Genomic DNA, 22,737 nt, shown 5'->3' on the forward strand with positions numbered 1-22,737 from the left:
AACACAATTATATGAAACATATATTCTGGAATATATAGAACCTGTAGTTTTAGGACCTTTATTGCTTGAGCCACTCATAGCACTAACTGTTTGGGATAGCTGGCAGGAAATCCAGTAGACAAGGATAATTAACAAACAACACTGGAGAACTGTCTACAAATGTTCCTACTCTCCCAGCAACCCAATGATCAATAAGAACAGACTTTATTATGGGCTGCAAGAGTGAAACCAGGCTTTTAGAGTAGCAATTGCTGTTGTTTTGCAGTATCTAAGTCTCAAATACTTATTTATTTTTGTATTCTCCTAAAAATCTCTTCCATTCTTTCAGTTTCTTATGCCTGCAGCTATTGCTATGGGAGAATATTATGGTAATCGATCAATATCTGATTAAAAGTATGAAGCTTTTTCATTATCTCCACAAGGTGATTGAATTTCTTCTGCCCGAACAGCAAGATTCTCCTTTGAATTGCTGCAGCAGAGACTGGCACTGTGAGCAAATTTTGGGCTGCATTTATTTAGTGTGAGTGAGCAAGTTCTCTGTTTCCTTAGTATCAAAATGCAGGCAAGAAGCTACTTAGTACTTGTCAGGAAGAGGAGTTACTGTAAAATGAGTATGGGTTATTTGATCTTTACACAGAATGCTTGATATCTTATGTCCCACCTCCATTCTCCCAAAACACACACACCTACTTGCTTTAATGCCTAGTTTCATGGGAAATAATTAATCAACCATTTATGTACATTTGATAGCTAAGATGTTTTCTTTTCTAAATGTTTCTGAAAGACCACACTGCTAAATAAGCAGGAAAAAAAGCACATGCTTTGTATGGTGTAATAAATAACTGTCTTTTAGGCAAGGTTGCCCTCCAATTGTCAGTGGTAAAAGATATGTGAATAACAAGAAGAATTGGAAATGTCAAATAATAGAACAGTTTCCTATTGAAAATCAGTAGATTATATTAATATATCTTCTTCTCTCAGTTTTTCAGCAGAATTAATAAGTAATACATTTACCTCATTGACCTTATGTATACTTTCTGGTGGACAAGCTTATAACCTATCAGTGAAGACAGCCAGAAATAAAATAGGCAGGGAAACTGACAAATACAGCACATGGATAATTTGCCATTGAATAATAAGCAATTAACTATTAATTGAAGCTTTTAACCTAAATGCAAGAAAGCCACTTTGCAAGGCTGGTCTTTTTGCATAATGAAGAAAAAGAGAAGTCAGATATAAAGATAAGCTGCTTTCTATTCAATTTTTTTGAAATCTAAATGAATGTCTTTGACTATTGAGGCTTGGGAACATTTTTAGAAGTCTGATGGAAGCTATATCCCCACTTCCTATAAAAATGCAGAATTGTAGGACCACTACATCAATAGCATGGTATCCGTATGATTGGTGCCCCCCTGGAGTTGCACAATGCTGACATATGCATATCTTCTATCTTAGGGACTCCAGATAAGAAAGCACTTTCCCCACTGTGATCTTTGGCAGAACTTAGCTTGAAGTAAGCACAATTCTATTGGTACCTAGGCTAGTATATCCACTGCTGGTGTGGGAAGGAGTTTACTTTGAGCCTGTCTAAATTAATAGAGTGGCAGTATTTGCAGGTGACACTAATCCTAGGAGAAATTCAGTGACTTTACTCAGAATATCACATCATTTACTTACAGAAACAGCAATGAGGGATACATAATTAAATAGAAGCTGTTGCCATAGGTGACCATTCTAAGCAAAATAAATCTCTTGCATCTCGATATGGCTTTGAGCTGACTTTCAGTCTTCTGCAGCTGGCTTTATTGCATGTTCTAAATTTTCATGCATATGAAATATTTTGAAAATGTAATTCAATTGTCACTTGCACAGGAATGAAAAGAAGCAAGGAAATGACTCTTCATTGAGTTTTGGCTTTTTCTTGATTAGATGAGCAGCTGTTGAGCAATAAGTCTACCAAAATGGCAATTTGACTGAGCCAAATAAAACCCAACTAAATAAGACCACTAACTCCAGTCAGGCTTCTTAGAGTACTTTAGACTCAGTGTTAGGCACAAGAGGGCATCCTAATGGTGTCATTGCTTCTTGGTGAATAATTCCTTTTTCTCTTTTTTTATTTCCAAGCTAATCTTATCTGCTCACATTTTTTCACATCTTTGAAATGACTTATATGTATTGATGTAAAAATGCAGGAAGTATTGAAGGTAATGATCCTTTTTGGAGGTTGTTGACATGCAGGTAGAAAAAAGCCTAAAAGTTTTTATTCCAGTTTATATGCTTCTTTCATTAAAAATCTTTTGAAAGCCTATTATAAACAAGTTATACTATTTAGTATCTATATTTGCATCTGACTGCTTATGTTTCTTTAGAGCCTCAGAGTAACCTGTTGAGTTTGATGGGACACTTTACAATTAAGGAGGCAAAGCAAAGTGACTTATCAATAGTAGAAAGATGGCTTTGAACATATATTGCTTGGTTCTCATTACAACGCACCTTTCCCACTATAACATGGAGCCTGCTTCAAGGACTCGGGGACTTCTGTTGGGAGATACACAATGATGCCTGCAATGGATTTGAAGGGAAAAATCTTTTAATATTACTAAGCTTGTGAAGGCAGAGCTTTTGAATTCCATTTCTCACCAATGCAGCAAATAATATGAAGAGATTGTATTTTTAATAGAATCTCCAAATTTTGCATCTGGATGAATTACAATCATTTAGATTTATGACTCCTTATGGACTCCTCCTCTTTATTCCATGATACCCATAAGCATTTCTTTTCTCTTTCCCACAATGTCATGAGGAAGAAACAAAGCCATGCAGAGAATGCCCTTGGTTTTGCTTATCCCCTCTGCAGAGACCAATGATTTATTTATAGATCAGCTTTGCCAAAATGTTTTGGAGAACCTAGCATTTCTTAAAGGGAACATCACAGATGAAATTAGGTTGTGGGCTATGTATATTTCATTTAAAACAGCAGGATCTATTTTTTTTCTGCTTATTATTACACTGCCCCATGTAGTTTTATCAGTTTTTTTCTTTAACCTTGAACTAGAAAATACATGAGTATTTGGGATGGAAAAACACTTCTATAGATTAACAACTCATTTGATATAATTGTCCAGTCAATCAAATCTATTGAAAAATACATAATACATGCACAGAATACACAGAAGGGGCATGGCCACTATTTTGAAGGCATGGAAAGATTCAGAAAATGGACTACTGTAAGCCCAGTGCATTGATTCAAGTTTGTTGGTCTGAGGCTGTCCACAGCCACTAGTGAGCCAGGGTCTGTCCCATTTTAAGGAAATAGCTAGTTGCTTCATTATTATGTTTGTGTTTGTGTACAATCACAAAGAGACAGCGCACAGTCATAACTCTTTATATACTCAGATATTACTTTTCTTTCAAAGAAGATGTGGCTTTGTCTATAATCCATTTTGTTTCCCTGAAACAAAACTTCAGTCCACTGGGTGGAAGGAAGAAAACAAACATTTAGCACTTGCTATAAGCTGAATTGTGTCCCTACAAAATGTATTTGTTCAACTTTAATTCCCCATGTGACTGTATTTGGAGTTAGGGGTTATGAGGAAGTGAAAAATGTTAAATGAGCTCATAAGTGTGGGGCCCAAATCTGATAGGGCTGGTGCAGAGAGACCAGAGCTTCCCTGTTCCACCATGTGAGTACATGGTGAGAAGGCAGCCATCTGCAATCAAGAAAGAGAGCCCTCACCAGGAACTGAACCAGCTGGCATCTTAATGTTGGAGTTACTAGCCTTCAGAACTGTGAGAAATAAATTTCTGTTGTTTAAGCCTGCTAGTATATGGCATTTTGCTATGGCAGCCTGAGCAGACTAATATCATCCTGTCAGTTTAAGTTACTTAAACCATTAGTTTAGGATATGCTCAGACTCACAAAAAAAAAAAAAAAAAATGGTGTAGGTTTTTATTTCTTCCACCCTCTCCAAGCAGTGCTTGGGTGAGTGTGAGGGTGTGCTGCAATGCAACCTCGTGGTGAAGGAAAAGAATTTAGGTCCATGGGGTGGGTGTCTGCTGGCATCTTGGGGCTCCGGTACAATCCCTTCTGCCCCCTTGTCAGGGGCTCGTCCTGCTTACATGTGCAGTTGACATCTGTGACTAGCATGACTCAATATCTGATCTCTGTTTGTCCCTCCCTTGTTGACTCAGCATCACCTCAGTTCTATCTGATGCTATAGGCTCTCTGCATTCTACTACATCCTCACCATGGTGGGCTCTATAACATCCCTGGAACTCTCAACTCTGTGGCCAACTGCTTCTATACTGGAGCTACAAGAACACCTGGGTCTCATCCCTGCTACCCACAAACCCTGAGTGGATCAGGAAAGCCAAATATCAAAGTCTCCTTTTGTCTGACAAACTATACTGTACCACTTGGCTTACTGTGATCCGATTTGTTGCTGCTTGACAAACTCCCTCTTAAATCCCACAGGGAAAGCCAGGACAAGAGGTTTCCACTGTCCTTAGCTTTTCCTCACTCTGAGGACACATGACTCATCATTTTCTCTTATCTCTTCCCAGCTTATCTTCTTTTTCTAAATTCCCTCAAACTCCCAGAAAAAAGAAAAAAAGCAAACTTGCTCTCTCACTCCAAGTCATTATTTCCTTTTTATCAGACAAAAACAAGTTTTATGCCCTAGGAGAGTGAGAGAGAGCTTCTTTGCATTCTGGGCAGTGTATGAGCTGAGTCCTGAATCTTGGTATGCTAAAGGAGTTTATAAAGGTATTTAGGAAGTCTGTTCTGTCTCACTTCTCCCACAATGTCCTTTTCTCTGAGGTCATCAACTTTAGACATAAAAAGTTTCAGATGGACAAAAATTTACAGGAAGAATGAAAATGATTGGCTTATATTCACAAAGATATTATTCCTCCCTGTGAATAGGATTGTCTATTTTACCATGGATGTATGCTTACATTCTGTGTATTAATGCACTGTTTCATATATAAACCTTACTCCTTGAGGCAGGTATCCCAGGTGTGAACAAACACCACTAGTGTTCACAATGAATACACAGTGCATAAGACTTCAGGCATTCAAAACATTCTCTCAATCATCCAAGATATCTTCCACCAGCTTGTCCAAACTGTTCGTTTTACATTTTCTTTTGTAAAATAAGCATATAGGCAAGCCACACCACTCAGATATCGTGTGAATAATTGGTTCCTTGCACTTTTGAAAGAATAATTTAATTAGCTCATCAAAGTACCCTTCATTTATATCCTATATTTTGTCCATCCAGGACGCTGCATATTTAATTATTCTGGGTCAATGAGCATCCTGCTGGGTTTCTCTTAAACGAGTCTTCCTGTCATATTGCATTTGTACTTCTTATTGGCATGCAAGAGGGGAGAGCTACTGTTTACAAAGCTCCAGTTTGACTGCTATTTTTGACCCTGCTGTACCACTTCTGTGGCAAGCTCAATCATAGGCTCTGAGAAGAGTTCTTAGGTCCACAGCCATTTATGCATGCAAGATTTCAGATGTTTAAATAATCATCATTTTGGTGATTTATAACTTGGAAGAACTAGGAATATCTTTTGTCTTATATTTCTTGCCTTCTGTTTGTTTAACTTAAAGTTTCTTTCAAGCTTAGTATAAACTGAGAAAGTGAGACACAAAAATTATGTTAAAATGCATATTCTTTAATATGTCAATAAAAGTTTCACTTATCCAGATGTTTATGTTTAAGTTTTTTCTTAAAAATCAAATTTTCCATCAATGATCACATTGATGTAAAGCGGTGATATATCGACATGTACTTCTAGACAATAATTTGGGGTTCTATCATATAGCAGTGACAGAAAATCCCATATAAAGATATAAATGGAAAATGATAGCTGACTGATGGATTAGATTGATTGGCACTGTAAAGATAAGACTATTTTGTTCCTTGATGGGAGATTAGTACAGAAATAGATGTGTGAGTCAAACTTCAGCACAGTAATGATTTCCTGACAAGCACTCTTTCCAAACCCAAAATACATTAAGTTTAAATGCAAAGAACCCTTACACTTTAAATATTTCTCTCAATTTTTCTATAAACTGGTAGAAAAAAGAATTTGCACTTTATGTCAAGACCACAATAATTTGTTTGTGTATAGCATATTACCTGCTAAAGACCATGATGGATGTTAAATAATGATGAGCCAATTGCTGGGCTTATGGTAGAGTGCTATATGATTGACTCAGATAACAATATATCAGGGCCACACATTAGTTTCTGAATGGTTGAGATTGAGTGCTAATGCAATTTGGAAGAATTCCCAGTACAAATAAAGAGATATACACTGTCCCTTTAATGACTCAGGGAAACAGAAACAATTTTTCACGCATTAAACATTTTACCAAGTTTGAATATTTTGTCTCTTTTAATTTGAAGAAAAAACTTTTTTGACTCTAACAGCCTTCAAGCTGTTGAAGTAGAATGAAATGAACTGATTTCAAGGTATATTAATAATTAACAACCACCAGAGCCATGTAAACAATGTCAACCAGGGCCTAGATATTGTCTAGGTGGCATCTAACTATATCTGAGCCCCTTCTCCTAAGGAAAGGACAGGAATTGCTATTAATTGAGTATCCAATAAGTGCAAAACAATGTTCTTGGCACTTTTATATCTGACTTAATCTTTACAGCTTCTCTGTGAAGTGTGATGCATATTAAAGATAAAGTGAAATTTATGAGAGTTAAATTGCCCTCTCTCCTACAATTGAAAATTGGAAAATTCAATTCTTGAGATCTGTCAAAATCTATTTCAGATGTACACTATCTGATATGGTTTGGCTGTGTCCCCACCCAAATCGTATCTTGAATTATGCTCCCATAATTCCCATGTGTTGTGGGAGGGACTCGATGGGAGGTAATTTGAATCTTGGGGGCGGTTTTTCCCATAGTGTTCTCATGGTAGCAAATAAGTCTCATGAGAGCTGATGTTTTTTTCAGGGGTTTCTGCTTTTGCATCTTGCTCATTTTCTCTTGCTGCCACCATGTAAGAAGTACCTTTTGCCTCTCTCCATGATTTTGAGGCCTCTCCAGTCATGTGGAACTGTAAGTCCAATTAAACTTCTTTTTCTTCCCAGTCTCAGGTACGTCTTTATCAGCAGTGTGAAAATGGACTAATACACTATCATTCTTCTTTTGTGAGTGACTTTTCCAGAAAATTCTATGTGCCTACTTCTTAACAATGGGTCCTGTTAACACTTGTCAGACCCACTGCTTAACCCACTTAGGTAACAAAAAAAAAGCATTATACCATTTCTTCCTGAGCTTTGTATGGTCCTCCCCCTTCACAATCCAGCAAAGAATCCCAAGTGTTGCCACAGAGGGTAACTACAATGCTTACAATGCCAGTTTTTATTTTGGGTTTTAATTACATAGTTCCGACTTGTATATCAAGGAATGCTTACTCTTCTGGTGGGGTTTGTACCTACTTTAAGTTGAATTGATATAAGTAGATCTAGTTGCAGGAGGCTTCTTACTCCTGCCTGAAGATAGACTACCTACTTTTGTATGGAAATGAACATAAATCATCCATATGAGAACGAGAGATCAGAGCTCGACAGTAGGACAAAGAAGTGGGTCAGTCAGATGAAGTGTGTCCTTCTCTAACCTAAGAGGAGAGAGAAACTGATTAGGGCTTGTCAGGTTATCCTGGAAGCCTGGCGGAGTGAGCAGCAGGAGGATAGTGGCCAAGAGAGGCAGGGAGAGACAACTGAAACGCCTAGGAGGCATATCATTGGCAGTCTAGATCCAGCCATGGAGAAGGGTTTTTGACACAGGACTCCCAGTGCTGAAAGGACTGGTCATGATTAAAACTGAAAAACCATAAAGAGGACAATAATTATAACAGCTAATGACTGTTGCACACCTACTGTGTGCCAGGAATATAGGGTTGTACATCCATATCCTCTGGGGGCTTTACAAGTCCTTACGTGGCCTCTATAATCTTTCTTCCATGCTACATAGTCTCATGACCAAAGGTTTACCCTTCTTCCCACTGCAAGTTCCTCTCTACCTTCTTTCATTTGAGTAGCCACTGAGCCCTCTCATTCTCCATCCCTTGAGGCTTAGACTTATCTGGTTTCTGGGAAGAACATCTAAGAATCTTCATCTGGCTGATAGGTCAGGAATTTCTTCAAACTTGATTTGTGCTTTCACATGACCAGGAGGAAGAAAATCAGCATTCTTGGTACCATGAGAGAGATTGGGGAGACAGATGGGGTAGAGAGATAAATATACTATGGAAAAAAATGGAAACTTCAGCATATAATACAGCAACAGAGATTATTGTCCATTTCTTGAAACTGGAATGTGAACTCAGAGCAGACACCTTTCCTCACATGCTCACAACTCCAGTGCTAGCATAGGCAACTAATAAATATTTGTTCAAAAAATAAATGAGGTATATGAAAATTTGAACAGGTAAGAAAATAAAGATGAGAGTTCTCTCTGGCCATTTGTTGTGCTTAACTTCCTGGGCTACTTTCATGTATATTTTTGCTCAAAATCATAGGCATGGGAGGGAGGGACTATTAAACGTCTTTGCTTGATATAGTTTTATCCCACAACAGAACTCCTACACTTATCCAAAGACATAAAGGATGAAGATAAGACCTGTGAGATATCAGATTTCTTATACCTCCATTTCTTTAGATGTGTTCGCACAAACCAGCAGAGGCCACATAATATCTTTTGTATTGAACTGAAGCAAATTATTTGAAACGTAAATTCAAGGATTTTTCTAGTTTTCTTTTTCTTTTTCTTTCTTTTTTTTTTTTTTGACAGAGTCTCGCTCTGTTGCCCAGGCTGGAGTGCAGTGGCACTCACTGCCAGCTCCGCCTCCCGGGTTCACGCCATTCTCCTGCCTCAGCCTCCCGACTAGCTGGGACTACAGGCGCCCGCCACCACGCCCAGCTAATTTTTTGTATTTTTAGTAGAGACGGGGTTTCACCGTGTTAGCCAGGATGGTCTCGATCTCCTACCTCATGATCTGCCCGCCTCGGCCTCCCAAAGTGCTGGGATTACAGGTATGAGCCACCACGCCCAGCCTAGCACACATCTTTATGAAGGTCTTTTTTCTTCCACTTCATATATTACATGACTGGTAGTATACCAGCCACCTTAGTAAGTACACTTTCCTTGAACACTAAGCAAAGGACTCTTCATTCTATTTCAGTAACAGCCAAAAACTTGCTCTTTTGTGTGCTAGGCTCTATTCTCTATTTTAAGTACTTTACATATATAGCTCATTTAATTTTCCCAGCACACTATGATCCTTGTTTTGTGGATGACAACACAGGATGGGAAAGGTTAAACAACTTGCCAAGATCCAGTAAGCTGGCAAGTTGGGAAGCTGAAATTCCAAATCAGTTGTCTGGATACAGAATCTGTGCTCTGATTTTACAAGCAAAGCTCACAAGATCTTGTCCAAAGATCTTCACATCTTTCGTTGAGCTTAATGAACCCGGGAGGCGGAGCTTGCAGTGAGCCAAGATCACACCACTGCACTCCAGCCTGGGTGACAGAGTGAGACTCCGTCTCAAAAAAAAAAAAAAAAAAAAAAAAAAAAGTGTGTTAGTGCTCAGCTAGTTATTTTATATGCATTATCTCATTTAATCTTCACATCATTTCAATTTACAAAACAAGAGCCAAGACAACACAATCTTAGGTTAAATACATTTGTTAAATTCCCATTTCTAGGAAATGACAGAGCCCGATTTTAAACGTGGATTTGTCAGATTCTAAGGCCTATCTTGTTCGAGTGGTTTAAGTGCAGAACTACTTAGAGAAACAAAGTTTAGAGCATGTTCAGCTTAGGGTTCTGTGCTAAAAATGTTAAAGTGGCTGTAGAACACCTAATTTAGGTTCCTAAAATAAGTGGATTATCTCTCTGGAGAAAAGACTAATTTCAAACCTTGTAGGATATTGTAAAATCTTATCAATTTTCACTGAGGCAGATAAAGACATTAAAATATGGACTTAAAAGTACAATTTTGGTTTTAAAGACATTTTTAGAATTAGGATGAGTACTGGTTTAGGGGTCTAGAATCATATCAATTATGATTTACCTTTAAATAGCTTGCTGTATGTATTTGTGCCTACAGTGAAAAACAAAAACAAAAACCTGATTTTTTAAGAGTCTAGTGGGCATGTACCAGAAGATAAGGTCACTATTACCTGTGATCTTGGTGTGTATTTCCTGGTTTCAATGTGCCATCTTCTCTGCTACATTTTACTCATGTGGGAGTCTTAGATGTGGGATGTGTTTTAATGTGTAGGCATATGTGTATGCATGGGTATGTAAGTTTTTTCTCTCTTGTGCCTAAATCTGTATTAATATCACTATCTTTTTCTCTTAACTTTCACTTTGTTTCTCATAGTCCTTTCTTTTTTGGACTATAATAATAGATCTGGAGTCTATTTTTCATATACCTGATAAAGTTATATATTCTCCTTTCTTAACCTATGGAAAAAATAATTGATATTTCTCTTTAAAAGACTGACTCATGTGGCCTTATGTTGATTTTTTTCTTAATAGCATAAAGGGTTCCCATCTCAATTTAAATAGGAATTAAATAAATTTGATAAATCATATAAAGTAGCAGAATTTAAAATATGATCTATCCACCTAAAATAAAGGTTATAGCCTATCTTTTAAGCTGTAAAGATGGGAAATTGCCCTTGTGGAGAGCACAGGCTATTTAAATATTCTAGGGCAGATATTGGAATTGATTCTTGCAGAAAACGCTCATTGTTAAGCTGTTCTAGTTATGCAGACATGAGGAAGTATCTACCCATTGTTCTTGAGAATTAACCTAAAAGGAGATGCTTCAGACTGGCATTCAGCATTCTGTGTAGTAATGAAGTTGAGTTAATAGTGAAAATGGGCCCATATAGACTCAGAAATTGCCCTGTGCCTGAAATACACTCTATGTTCTTGGAAAATGTGAATGAGTTTTGTTCAAGTATTTTCCCTCAAGAGGTCTAGGAGATGGGATAGACAGTTCTTATCTTCTTTTTCATTCATGCTATGGAAAATACTGTGAAAAAGAGTGAACTGGGTTGTCACAGCACTACCTACATTGGACTGTTGGTGTCCCTTCTCATGTAAGGTTGGGTGAGCCACAATATGGGCCATGACCCTTTGTATTAGACATGGGATGAGATTACACCTTATTTTTGAGTTAATATTTTCCCTGGAAGAGAATGGATATTCCCAATGTCAGTCAGCCTAGAACAGGAAATAAGATGAGCCTTAGGAATAAAGGAGCTCCCCTTATCTTTGGCAGAGGAGGCAGTCAGGCAGGCCTAGACTCTTGGTTGAAGAAATACCGAACTCTTCTTTTTGGTGAGAATGGAGTTGACAGCTCTACCACACAGAGGCCTGCCAGGAAACAGCAGGGACACTCATGGTCTCTTAGAGACTTCCAGCAGCCGTCTGTTAAGTTTCTCTAGTCTCTGAGCTTTCAGTAAGTTCTTTTTAACAGTATGGTTTAGTCTCAGTTGTGTGTGGGAATTGAGGGAATTGAAACTATTTTTGGTAGTATCAGGGGAAGACAATGGCCAAGAAGTGAGATGATGACACAGGGGTCATCTGCCCCAGAAAAGATGGCCTGACAGCAAGAGAAGAAATCAGAGCATAGGAAAAATGAGGAATTTTAAGGCAATGACCTGGGAAACTTCTGGAAATCAGTGGGTGAAGAGATGAACTGAAAGAGGCTAATCCCTGCCGGAAAGTCAATGAGGGTTTGTGCCAAGATGGTTTGCATATACGAAGGAAACTTAACCTCATTTGGGAGTCACGGGCTTAGCAGATCAGTAATATACAAGGTTTATAAGAAAATGATTACAAATTCTTGCTAAACTAAGGACTCAGAGAAATATAAATTAACATAAACAGAAAATTTCAGCTCGTTCAGTAAAATGAGTTATATTAATGTGTTATTTAATGAGAAGCAGTAGATTATTTTTGTTTGAGGGCTGCCACCCTTTTCTGACAAATTATTTTAATGTTGTAATTATTTGATTTGATTAATCAGCCAGTCAGCAAAGCAAATATTTTCCACCTAAATTAAATGTGTTGGCAGAATGATTTTTTTAACACATTTGATATAAGTCTAGTTTATATTTTTATGAATAAATGTATTAGAATCATGTTATCTTGTCTCTGGGTCAGAATTCTGCCCCGGAGGCTTCTGTTTTGTGCCAAAAAAATTGACAAGGTCTTTCTGAATGTTGACTAGGAGGAGAAAAAAACCTTTAAAACTTCAAAACTAGGTGAAACTCATGTGATTCAGTAAAAATGTAATTTAAAAATCACTGAAAAAATATCTGTGTTTGAGTTCCTGGCTCTGCCACTAAATGTGGAAGCTGATCAATTATCTGATTCCTCTGAGTCTCAGCTTCTGTCTGTAACCCCACAGGATCATATAGAAAATTCACTGATAAAATAAATGTACATGGGAAATGCTATAAATTTAAGGTAGTACATAAAATCTGTCATGTTTTCTTCCAGTTCTTAGATTCCAGTGGGAAAATACACAGGCAGGGGGCATAAAGGAAATAAATTAGAGCATGAAGGAAAGAAATCCAAGCAAAGATCAAACTAAAATGTTTGAGTTTTTTGTGTTTTTTTTTGTTTGTTTGTTTGTTTTTTTTTTTTTTGAGAGAGAGTTTCACTCTTGTTGCCCAGGCTGGAGTGCAGTGGCATAATCTCAGCTCACTGCAACCTCCGCCTCCTGGGTTCAAGCTATTCTCCTGCCTCAGCCTCCAGACTAGCTGGGACTATAGGCATGTGCCACCATACCCAGCTAATTTTGTATTTTTAGTAGAGGTGGGGTTTCTCCATGTTGATCAGGCTGGTCTCCAACTCTCGACCTCAGGTGATCCACCCACCTGGGCCTCCCAAAGCGCTGGGATTACAGGTGTGAGCTACCACACGTGGCTAAAATGTTTGAATTTTAAAATTATTTTTAATCTTACTGATTTTTGAGCTTCTTAAGTAGTTTGTTGAATCAAAATTTTCAATCCTGGGTGTGATTCAGAATAATATCATACAAAATTCAGAACCCCGAGCCCTACCTGTCACTGGAGATGTTGGTTCAAAAGCTCAGGAATGGGTTTTTTAATTTTATTATTCAGTTTATTCCTACCAATGTTATGGAGCCTGACTGTCTGAAATTTTGAGACTCCAAAGCTGGCTGCTGGGAATTGCTGAGCAAACTTTACTATGTCAATAAACTTCTTTGGATCAATGTAGGGCAGTTTTGTACGTTTCAAACTTGGGTACAGTTGAGGATATCCTGGGAAGTTGTGGTTAACAGGATAAACTAAAAAGTTTCGAGTCAGGCATTAGATTCTCATAAGGAGCATGCAACCTAGATCCCTCAAATGTGCAGTTCACAATAGGGTTCGCGCTCCTATGGGAATCTAATTCCACCACTGATGTGACAGAAGGCGGAGCTCCAGCAGTAATGCTTGCTTGCCCGCCACTCACCACCTGCTATGTGGCCCAGTTCTTAACAGGCCACAGACCAGGACCAGTCCACGGCCCAGGGGTTGGGGACCCCTGGTTTGGCACTGGCAGATGGTGCTATTCTTGTGATAGTGAGTTCTCCTGAGACCTGGTTGCTCAAAAGTGTGTGGCACCTTCCCCATCCTCGGTCCTGCTCCTGCCATGTAAGATGCCTGATCTCCCTTTGCCTTCCACCATAAGTAAAAGCTCCCTGAGGCCTCCCCAGAAGCAGATGCTGCCATGCTTCCTGCACAGCCTGCAGAACTGTGAGCCAATTAAACCTCTTTTCTTTATAAATTACCTGGTCTCAGGTATTTTTTTTTTATAGCAGTGTGAGAACAGACTAATACAACTTTCAACCTATAATTCTCTGGATGACATTAGCACTGTTTCATCTGAATAAGTATTTGAGGGAAAATAGTTCTGCTTCATAAAGTAGAAGAAAGGAACTAATGTTTATTGGCTGGCTGTTCTGTGCCAGGCACTGTGCTTGGCATTGAACTAGGGACTTATACTGGTTATCTCATATACTTCACATCAGAATTCCATGAAGAAGCCATTAATATTACTATTTTACAGATGCGAAAATTGAGGCTTCAGTAAATGAATAACTGTTAAGAGCATACAATTAATAATGGTGGAACAGGGACTTTGACTCAAATCTGTCTAGCCCAGAATTTCATGATCTACATATCATCCTATACTGCCTTTCCTTGTATCCAGCACTTGAGGTAGAACAAGTGTTTGGTGCTGTAGGGACTATTAATATCCCTCATTCTGATAGTTATCTTATATTTATTATCATTGCATGGAAGTTACAGGCATAATGAATGGGCTGAATTTCACTGACACTAGTTGCAACAGATGCATTTTGCACCTATATCCCATTTCAGCCCACCTCTGATTTCAGTGGCAGCCATGGTGGATGGTTCTGAGCTCCGTCTGCTAGCATTTGCACTGGAGTCACTCCCCTTTTCTTCCTCAGGGCTTTCTCCAAAGCTACAGGAGGTTGCTGAGCTTGAGCACACAGCCAGCTGGTTGGACAACCTTCAACCAGTGAAGGACAAAAGTCAGAGGATAAATGTCTCTGCCTCCTGTCCTTCAGAGGGACAATTCTAAGGTGCTTCCACATGCCTTTTTCAAAGGCCCCAGTGGGATTGAGTCCCAGGGATCCAGCTCAACAATGCACCTAGTGGTTCTTACTACCTCTCACTCTAGTGGGGTTTTTTTTGTTTGTTTGTTTTTGTTTTCCAGTTCTAAAGGCATTGTATTTTTTCATTTATTTGAGCAATAGACTCTTTGGTCTGAACTGATGTGCATCACAGTTTCCTGTTTGGGGTAAGGGAGGGACAGAAGGCAAAGAAAGAGAGCAGGGTAATATGAACTGAGAACAAGAGCTCCAGAGAGCCTCTTTCTCTTCTACCTTGCTTCCAATCCCATGGGTCACAAGCAGAGAGATCAGCAGCATGATTGAAATGGTTTCTAAGTACATGAGAGAGACTGTCACTCTGTAAATACTCTAAAATACTTGAGGAAGGGAAATTTCACAAGTGCCTGTGTGTATTAGGTGAATCCTGTGCTGTATTAAAAAATGTGCGTATTGATGCAGACGTAACCTCATATGCCAGTGAAATCTGGAAGTGTTTTTGTGCCAATCTAGTTCTCAATATCTTACTCACTGTCTCCATTGGCTTGCATAATTTGCATGCATTAGGAATATCATAGCAAAATAGAGAGTATTCATTTGTAGGAAATTCCAACCAGAAAAACACCACTGGATGAATTTGGCTTTGTTTCCTAATCTATGGCATAAGGAAAAATTGTTAGCTTTTATGTGATTTTGGCCAGAAATGAAGTAAATAAAGAAATCATGACAAAGATGACATGATAGGAAAACATGTCACCTTAAGAAAAGTTTAGAGTAGCTATTACTTGAATATTTTTACACTTACGATATATGAACTTCACATATGAAACTTAAGAGTGCACTCTCTATTACAGAAGTGGGTGGAAATTAGGTGACTCTAGAAAGGTAGGCGAACGAATGTATGGCTTGATACAGATATGAATGTGGATATAGCCCTTTACAAAGTGGTGTTATATAATTTCACATTCCATTTTTATACAACTTATGAAATCTTAATTTTCCTATTTTACAGGTGAAGTTCAAGGGAGTTAAATAAAATCTTTGAGATAACCCAGCTAGTAAGTGAGAGAGATGGACCACTTCTGTCTCAAAACCCTGTGTCCTTTCTCCTTCATCCCATTGCCTTCACCTGGTCAGTTCCTGAAATCCACCAGGACATAGACCTGGTGCCCACTTTGCCTTATGACCTGCCTCATTTCTCAGAGACCAGGGATTGGCCATGGCATCTACAATAAGGAAGAAAAACAAATGAGTCCCTTGATCGCTGCAGTTGCACACTGACCCAAAGGATATTTGGCAAATATTTCTTGACTGATTTCACATAGAGTATTTCACTAGTGTCACTGCAGGCCAGTGTGTGTGGATCAATGCTACAAACTTAGATTCAATTAAGATAATTTATCTAGAGCCTCAATGGAACTATAAAGCCTAGAAACTTCTATGAGTGTAATCTGAAAAAGCTCTTACTTTGAACATTTTGAATAGACTTTGATGTTCATTCATTTTTCATGCACGTATACATAATCCCAGTTTTATGTAAAAAGATGAATCTTTTAAAAGAGGCATATTGAATTGAGTTTTAAAGCATCAAACCTGGGCTCTCAAATTTTAGGATAAAAATCTTTCAAAGTGAAGACTGCATTGACTATTCTGGCTTTCAAATGTATATATACACACACATATTTATATATACATACAAATGCATATGTATATACACATAGAAATTCTTTTTATTGCTAAAGAGATTCTCTTATTGCTGTTTGCTTCATATTTAAAAATTATCTTCACTCCATACAAAATTATGTTCTTTGTTATATATGGTTTATCTCAAAGAGATTTAGAGAATAAGCAATGAGAAGAACTGGGAGTAATTATAGAAAATGTGCTTAGGCATGTGGATAAATTAAAGTATTCAGTCACAGGCTGGGCACAGTGGCTCATGCCTGTGATCCCAGCAATTTGGGAGTCTGAGGCGGGTGGATCACTTGAGGTCAGGAGTTTGAGACCAGCCTGGCCAACATGGTGAAACCCCACCTCTGCTAAAAAGACAAAAATTAGCCGGCCGTGGTGGTGCATGCCTGTAATCCTAGCTACTTGGGAGGCTGAGGCAGGAGAATCACTTGAACTTGGGAGGCAGAGGTTGCAGTGAGCCGAGATAGCGCCACTGCACTCCAGCCTGGGTGACAGAGTGAGATTAGACTCCATCCATCTAAAAAAAAAAAAAAGATAAAAATAAAGTATTCAGTCACAGGGTCACTTGTGAAGGAAAGAAATGAAAAGATACAAGTAAAAAGATATTTCATTATTGAGTTTTAAAGAGAAGTCAGGAGGAAGGAATACAAGAGTTGTCAGAGAGACTGTAGAAGTTTAGACAAGAATTAAGGTGCATTTTGCAGAGATCCTAGGTACATCAGATTGTAAATAACACATCAGGCAGATTAGGCCAAGAGTAGAGAGTAGGTGGGGTGGGGAAGCCATCATCAAATGGTATTCATGGTGTGGTATGGCAATGATATTTAAAGCCAGATGAGATCACCTGGAAGTTCATATACATGGAGAACAGTAGATATTCCATTTCAGAAACTAGGGTATTTCGGAGCACTGAAGGAGATGGATGCAGCAAACAAGAAGTTAGAAGGGGAGGAGAGCAAGCAAAGAAGAGAAACATATGAGGGTGGAAATCACTCTTATCAAACGCTGCTGGGAGGGCAAGTAAGATGACAACCAGGAATGAGCCATAGAGTTGGCGTCATGGAGGTGGTGGTGACCCAGTGCAAGAGAAGGTAGAGATGGGAAGGGAAGTCTGGAAGTGAAGACAGGAAGTCAAATATTTCTAGCTATTTTGCTATAAAGGAGAAAAAAAAGAACAAAATCATGTGGGGCCAGAGGTGGTTTCTTTTTCAAGATAGAAGCTTTTATACTGCATTTATTTAGTGGATGGTGAGGACCTATTAGAGAAGAATAATGTAGAGTCCTAGAAAGAGCTAACAACTTCTAAGAGGATTCTAGCAGAAAACTTGACCAGCACTCCCCCTGATGGCCAGCAGATGAACAAATCCCAGCTTCTTACCCCAATCCACCACCCTCCCCAATCTGGTTTTCCCTGCTCACAAATATATAATTATCCAGACAAGTATGTAGGTACTAGGAATAATATGACTGAAATTCAGTGATGTACAGACTACACATCAGGGAAAGGACATATCAGGGAAAAACGAAAGAATCAAATGGGATAACTTCTATAACATATAGTTCTCCAAGTAAGATTCCCAGACCAGCAGCATCAACATCACCTATGAACTTGTTAGAAATGCAAATTCTCAGGCCCCAACTCAAACCTACTGGATGAGAAGCCTGGAGGTGGGGCCCAGCAATCTATTTAACAAGCTCTTCCAATGATTCTGGCGCACTTTCAAGTTTGCTACTGATTTCAAATAAGTATTTGAGGGAAACTTTAAGTTTTATGCAAACTTTGTGGAGCCAGAGTTTCATTCAATTTCACATTGTCCATCTGTTTTTGAGCCATTTTTCTGGTGTTTCAATGATTTCTTTAAAATTTTTTAAGTGTTTAATTATTTTGGATATATCATATTTACACATATTTATGGTGTACATGAGATATTTTGATACAAGCATATAATGCATAATGATCAAATCAGGGTAATTGAAGTATCTGTCACCTCAACACTTATTTCTTTGTGTTAGGAACATTCCAATTTCACTCTTTTAGTTTTATTTTGAAATACATAATAAATTATTAACTATAGTCACCTTACTGTGCTACAGAACACTAAATCTTACTCCTTTTAAAATCTAACTGTATTTTTGTACCCATTAACCATCTACTCTTTACCCCAACCTCCCGGCTCCCCTTCTCAGCCTCTGGTACCATCATTCTACTCTCCATCTCCATGAGTTCAATTGTTTTTTAGCTCTTACATATTAGTGAGAACATGCAATATTTATCTTTCCGTGTCTAGCTTATTTCACTTAACACAGTGTCTTTTAGTTATATCCATGTTGTTGCAAATAACAGGATTTCCTTCTTTTTATGGATGATTAATGTATGTATGTACCACATTTTCTTCGTCAATTCACTGATGGACACTGTATTAGTCCATTTCATACTGCTATTAAAAACACTACCTGAGACTGGGTAATTTAAAAAGGAAAGAGGTTTAATTGACTCACAGTTCTGCAGGCTTAACAGGAAGCATGGCTAGGAGGCCTCAGGAAACTTGCAATCATGGTGGAAAGCAAAGGGGAATCAAGCATGTCTTAATGGCAGAAGGTGAGAGACAGCAGGGGAAACTGCCACTTATAACACTATCAGATCTCATGAGAACTCACTATCATAAGAACAGCATGGTGAAAACCGCCCCCATGATCCAATCACCTCCCACCAGGTCTTTCTCTCAACACATGTGGATTACAATTTGGATTACAATTGTTGATGAGATTTGGGTGGGGACACAGCTAAACCATATCAGACACTTAGGTTGATTCCTTATTTAGGCTACTGTGAATAGTGCTGCAATATACATGATAGTGAAGATATCTCTTTGATATACTGATTTCCTTTCTTTTGGATATATACCCAGTAGTGAGATTGCTAGCCCATATGGTAGTTCTATTTTTAGTTTTTTGGACTGTTCTCCCTAGCAATTGTACTAATTTACATTCACACCAATAGTGTACAAGGTCTCCCCTTTCTCTACATCCTCGCCAGTATTTGTTATTGTCTGTCTTTTGCATAAAAGCCATTTTAACTGGGGTGAGATGCTATCTCATTGTAGTTTTAATTTGCATTTCTCTGATTAGTGATGATGAGCATTTTTTCATATACCTGTTGGCCATTTGTATGTCTTCTTTTGAGAAATGTCTATTCAGATCTTTTGCCCATTTTAAAAACAGATTATTTTTTTCCTAAGTTATTTGTACTTTTTATATATTCTTGTTATTAATCTCATGCCAGATGGGTAGCTTGCAAATGTTTTCTTGAATTCTATGGATTGCCTCTTCACTTTGTTGTTTCCTTTGCTGTGCATATTTTTTTTTTTTGCTTCATCTAATCTCATTTGTCCATTTTTGCATTGGTTGACTATGCTTTTGAGATCTTATTCAAGAAATCTTTGCCAAGACCAATATCCTACAGTGTTTTTCCAATGCTCCTCTAGTAGTTTCATAGTTTCAGGTCTTAGGTTTAAGTCTTTAATCCATTTTTATTTTGTTTTTGTGAATGGCCAGAGATAGGGTCTAGTTTCTTTCTTTGGCATATAGAGATCCAGTTTTCCCAGCACTGTTTATCGAAGAGAGTGTCTTTTCCACAATGTATGTTTTTTGGTACCTTTGTCAAGGATGAGTTCACTGTAAATGTACAGATTTATTTCTCAATACAAATGTACAGATTTATTTCTCAATACAAATTTTTTATTAAGCAGTTTTAAGCCTACTTTCCTCAAGTATTTTATACCATACTCAGTATAAGGACAAAAATAGTTTGTGTTTTTGTAGTAAACTTCTTTCTATAAGATAATTGTCACTTTTTGTCCTTTTAGTTTCCATGATTCTAGGTCTGAGGCAGAGAAAATAGGTGAGCTTGGAAAAATTTGTGCCAGGAAGCAAGAAAGTAACCAAAGTCTAACATGATGTTATGAAAAGGACACAGCAGTTGCCTTGAAGGGGCCAGCTCTGGCCAAACTAGAGACAAGCATCAGAGTAATGACAACAATTAAATCACATTCAGGGGGAAAAAACTATTACATATGTGTGTGTAAATATACATATATACATGCATATGTGTGTATATGTATGTATACACGTGTGTATATCCATATAGCCATATGGCATTATAGCCATATGGATATACACACATATACATACAGCTATATATATATATATATATATATGTATGGCATTTATAGCCATATGGATATACACACACATATACATACAGATATATATATATGGCTATATATGTATATGTGCATATATACATATATATATGTCCATAGCAATATTGAAGGCCGAGGAAAGAATACTCTTCTTAACAGAATATCAGCTAATAAATAGAAGAAAAGTTAGAGTTAGAATATTACAATTTTGTGTCCAATTATATCAATAAATATAGCAAGGATCATTAATGACTTCTAAAACAATTGAGTCAAATATTAGGAGAGAAGACATTCACAGGGTCCCAAATTATTGCCACACAGAATACTTATTAGAGACATAAAAAAGTTCTTTTACAAAGGAGCAATCTGGTGGATACTACCTTGTGTGAGCAAATGAACACTTGGAGGTACACCATTGCTGATAAATTCTACTTTCTTATGCAGATATTTACTGAACATCTGCAATGAGTGAGCAAGAGACTTTGAGACTTTGAGATACAATGCCACAGTGGAAATTCAGATTTGATGGAGGCTTTTCTGAGAAAGTAGCAATCATAAAGCACAGAGAGAGAGAAACCTTCCTCGCAAAGGCTGTGGAGGTGGTGGGATCTGAGACAAGGTATACCAGTTAGATGCAAAAATGCATGCAAAGACTCTGGGGCAGGAGGGTGTATGATTCATTGGAAGAATTGAAAGAACCAAAGTGCCTAAAATATACAAGTATTAGTTTTCTATTTCTGCTATAATAAATTACCACAAACTTTGCATCATAAACACACCTTTACTATCTTACAGTTCTGTAGGTCAGAAGTCCAGTACAGATTTCACCAGGATACCATTACGTTGCCTAGGGCTGCATTTCCTTATAGCAGCTCTAGGGGAGAATCTGTTTCCTGCTTATCGAGTGGTTGGCATAATTCAATTCCTTGCAGTTTCAGGACTGAGCTCCCCCTTTTCAAGTGTATAGTCCACTGAGGACTGTTCCCAGTTCTGGAGGTCACTTCATTTCTTGATTCATGATTCCCATCCTCATTTTCAAAGCCAGCAATAAAGAAGGAGTCCTTCTCAAATTGTATCTCTCTCTGACAGACGGGAAAGGTTCTCTGCTTTGAGAAACTCGGGTAATGATACTGGACCCACCTGATGATCCAGGACTATCTCCCCATCAGAAGGCCCTTGACCTTACCCACATCTGCAAAGGTAACATATTCACAGGTTCTGAAAATTAGCGCACAGATGCCTTGGGGGTTCATTATTCTGTCTAGCACAAAAGGAGATAATGAGTATAGCTCAAGATGGAATACTTCACTTGTCTGATGGTTCTAGTTAGGTTGCTCGTTTTATTTATTTATTTTTTATTTTTTACTTTTTTGAGACGGAGTCTTGCTCTGTCGCCCAGGCTGGAGTGCAGTGTCGCGATCTCGGCTCACTGCAAGCTCCGCCCCCCAGGTTTGCGCCATTCTCCTGCCTCAGCCTCCCGAGTAGCTGGGACTACAGGCGCCCGCCACCATACTCGGCTAATTTTTTGTATTTTTTGGTAGAGACGGGGTTTTACCATGTTAGCCAGGATGGTCTCGATCTCCTGACCTCGTGATCCAGCTGCCTTGGCCTCCCAAAGTGCTGGGATTACAGGCATGAGCCACCGCGCCCGGCCTGGTTGCTCGTTTTAAATCAAGAAACCTTCAGTGACTCACTATTACCTAAATAATTAAATTCAAACACATTTGCTTGTTTTGCAGACTTTACATGATCTAGGCAAAATCCTGATGTATGTTTTTTATACACCCGTTTTCCAGCCACCTTGGGCTATCTATTCTGGATTCTCTGGTAAAGATTCCCATAATTTCTTGCGTTCACACTTTTTCTCAGGCTGTCCTTTCTCTTTGTAATGTCCTTTTCTCCGTCTCTTGATGTTTCATCCCTTCTTTGAGGTTCATCTGCTCCATACTCAAACTTACCCAGCATGAGCACATGCACACGCACACACACACACACACACACACACACACAAACCCACACACCCAGCCCTTTATAGTATTCTGTGACAATGACGTTCTGTATTGCATGGCAGTGAATACATTTTTTTATTGTCCTATTACATTACTCAGCTTCTTAAGGGTGAGGGCCGTGATGGGGATG

The 22,737-nt window shown here is 38.3% G+C and overlaps 1 long non-coding RNA gene across 1 annotated transcript in view; it reads left to right on the plus strand.

Moving 5' to 3' along the window:
- LOC129534641 (uncharacterized) overlaps positions 1–22,737 on the plus strand; it is a 215,458-nt gene that overhangs the window by 25,178 nt on the left and 167,543 nt on the right. Inside the window, exon 2 of the long non-coding RNA XR_008681291.1 lies at positions 6,987–7,091. This is a non-coding gene — a long non-coding RNA (uncharacterized lncRNA). The remainder of the gene's footprint in view (positions 1–6,986; positions 7,092–22,737) is intronic.

Source organism: Gorilla gorilla, chromosome 6 (genome assembly GCF_029281585.2).
Source record: "Gorilla gorilla gorilla isolate KB3781 chromosome 6, NHGRI_mGorGor1-v2.1_pri, whole genome shotgun sequence".
NCBI classification, from domain to species: Eukaryota; Metazoa; Chordata; class Mammalia; order Primates; family Hominidae; genus Gorilla; species Gorilla gorilla.